We start from the raw sequence: 3,268 nt of genomic DNA, 5'->3' as shown, positions 1-3,268 counted from the left end.
CATGCGGTGTTAACTCCTCCTGTCAAAATAGTAGTGACTACACCTGGCAGATGGCGGTGTTGCAGCGGTTAAAGATTTTGTAAAATGGGTTGCATATGAAAAACAGCATTACGATCATAAAAAATATTATCATTATTTTTATTTGCACTGCAGTGATTAGGGTTGTCTACGTTCAAAAAATTTTTTTATTAAAATTGGTAACGATAATAATACTTATTTGTAATGCTTTTCATTGGAGAAGAAATCGGGAAATACCACGTGTAAACGTTCAAATGTCGCGTCCGTGACCGCGAAGCGCGTAAAGAGAAAAATAGAAATTGTCTGTAGTTATCAATGAGAGTATTTGAAAAATATGAAAATGTAAAGTTGGTTGTTATCATTTGTCATTCATAAGAAGAAAGCAGGAAAGAATTTTTGAAAAAGGTAAGTAAAGAAGTACAAAAAATGAAATGTTATGAACAAGTGGTGCATGCATAAATAGTGGTAGAATATGTGAAAAAATAGACAAACGTGTTGTCCATTTACAAAAAGTAAGGACGGTGGAAGTACAGAATACTGTTTACGTGAGGAGCAAATACAGTAAAAAAATATTATGCATATAATATATACATACATATATACATACGTACTGTACCTACAAGTGCATGTGTGTACATATATGAAAAGATAAAGATAAAAGGCCTGCTTCGGCAACGTTGAAATGTATATGTTTTTTCTAAAGATTCGCCAACTTTATTTGTTTGGCACCTTTCAAATTTTCGATGAGGTACCTAGGTATCTCTTTAAAAACTTAAAAACGATAACAGATAAAGCTACCTGATAATTACCCGAAAACAAATAAATCACATAATATCACATATGTATAGGTACCTATTATGCTGTTATCTTATTAAAAGTGTGTTTATGAACAAAATGAAGTTATGCAAAAGTAAATAAGCGGGCACTTTCGTTTCTTATGTTAAGGTCATTTCTAAAGAAAAAAATAAAACAAAATCGGTACAACTCGATAGACGATACCGAGAAAAATGTGTTAGTAGTCTCATACATTTTTTGCATTATAAACATAAAATGGGCAAAGTCAGAAGGAAGGCTGATGGAACATTGTTAATATCTTATACTGCAAAGTAGAATTGAACTCATACTTGTTAGGTAAATGCTCCAATCTAGCAATTGTTATTGATATACGAGTTTCTTTTAAATATGTACACTACAATTGTTGACAAAATGGAAGTTATCGAAACACCAGTAAAAGTTGCATTCAATATTTTCTGTAACAGTCGAATATGAAAAGGAAGAAATGAATATTGTTTTAACATCTAATTACATGAGAAGAAAAGAAGTAGTACATAAATTGTACGGTTCAACAGTAATTGAAAAAATTGTAATTGCCTTGTCGAAAAAGCGTAAAATGCAATTTAGACTTATGCTATATTTGTTGGTATTATGCTTTTATCAGAAACGTTGTTCATTGAAGAAAAATTGAAATAGTTTTGTTTTTTGTATGAGATGTCCAACATACACGTATGATGTGTTTGTATATTATAATAACAATATATGGCGTATGTGTAATGCTAAATTGAATAAGGAAAAGTATTTCAATAACGACTAATAACTTAACGAATGTTTTGACTGTGGTAGGTATTAATAGTATAATCTACATTCTACAAAATAGACATCGTTATCGGAAGCAGTTTATTTATTTATGAAGTACCGACATGTACATTTCGTTTCGCTTGCGCGTGACCTTGCTTCCGTTGTAGTGCGAATTTGAACTTGGATTTGAAAGAAAGAAAATTATACGTACATAACTGATTGGTCGACAGTGATTTATTTTTCTTGTACTCAATTATACAATGGAACTAAATGACATGTGCTTGCAAAATGAAGTTTCATTAAATTCACTTGACAAAAAAAGAGTGAATAATCTCCTCATGCAAACTACTAATCCGGTAACTTGACAAAGTACAAATAACACCGTACCGAAAGAAAGTTTTCGTGTACTGTTGACATACATCCTGTAAATGAATTACATTTCTAATTTTGTTGCAGAAATAATTACAATATAGAAAACAACATTCGTAAATATGCAAATGACGAAAATATAAATATAAATATTCAATAATTTTCTTTCTGGGACTGTACAGTTGTTTGTGTAATATACACCTAATGAAGTACGCTAACATAGGGATAGGGATTTTAGTTGGGAAATTAGTTAAACTTCACTGATTAAAATGAGGATAATAATAATACATTATTGTTTATAAAATCCAATTGGCAAACAAGTATAACTATTGCATCTTTAATGGGAAATTTCCGCAAAAACATGATTTTACAAAAAAACTTCAATCGTCTTCCTTGTCTTGTCTTGTTATTTTTAACGCAATTTTTTTTCTTCCTTCGCGTTCCATCAAAATGAAGCTTTTTAAGAGTCAGAACAAATGCAATTTTTACCGATCACTCTAATGTATATATTTCTCCATCAGTCTACAAAAAAGTACCTACTTTTTGTGTTACGCATTTGTTTTTTTAAAACAGCCAGTGCGTCATTTCTACTGCAAAGTATTGATATTATTTGCAGGTAATCGCAGAAAATAGTAAAGTAATGTTTCCGAATGTGTTCTCATAAATAATTACACTTATCTCACATCTTCGTTTTTTAATTGGATGAAAGTGTGTGTGTTATACATATGTAAAGATTTTCATATAACTTACAAACACACCTTACACGGCCTTTTTGCTAAACATCGCGGATAATTGCTTTATGTATATTGAATTTCATTGCTATATGGATGTTGAAGTTGAATCAATTAAAAAACAATTTCAAAACAGCTAACTGCCCCTCCTTCAGTTGTCTTGCTGGAAAGCTTCACTAATGTCCAATATTTATGCATATTTTTTCTACAACTATTCTGTACCTTTATAACTACAATTTTCATTATTTTTACAGATTTCACAGTCACCTATCATCGCCGCTCCCCTACGACCCTCTCTTTTAGTTGTCTTGCCACAATTTCGGGTAAGTGTTTCCAAAAAGTTTGACCAACGTTCCATTTTTATGCATACCTTTTCTTGAACGTATTCCGTGCGGTACCTTTATACGTATAATTTTAATTATTTTTACAGATTTAACCGTCACCGATAATTTTCGCCACTCTACGAGCATCCCTTTAACTTGTCCTGTCACAGTTTTTGGTAAGTTTTCCAAAAAAGGTTGACTACACTTCAATTTTCATTCATACTTACTTGTCGACCGTATTCGGTGCGGTAC

General features: G+C 31.3%; 1 long non-coding RNA gene across 1 annotated transcript; it reads left to right on the top strand.

The window, feature by feature from the left end:
• Nucleotides 1–7: 7 nt before the first annotated feature.
• LOC112904356 lies at nt 8–3,260 on the top strand. The gene is made up of 3 exons (XR_003231044.1): nt 8–423; nt 2,948–3,016; nt 3,124–3,260. It is a non-coding gene; the product is annotated as an uncharacterized LOC112904356 (long non-coding RNA).
• Nucleotides 3,261–3,268: the final 8 nt, after the last annotated feature.

The sequence above is a fragment of the Agrilus planipennis genome, unplaced genomic scaffold, assembly GCF_000699045.2.
Source record: "Agrilus planipennis isolate EAB-ADULT unplaced genomic scaffold, Apla_2.0 scaffold198, whole genome shotgun sequence".
Taxonomy (NCBI): Eukaryota; Metazoa; Arthropoda; class Insecta; order Coleoptera; family Buprestidae; genus Agrilus; species Agrilus planipennis.
This window is presented reverse-complemented; position numbering and strand designations above follow the sequence as displayed.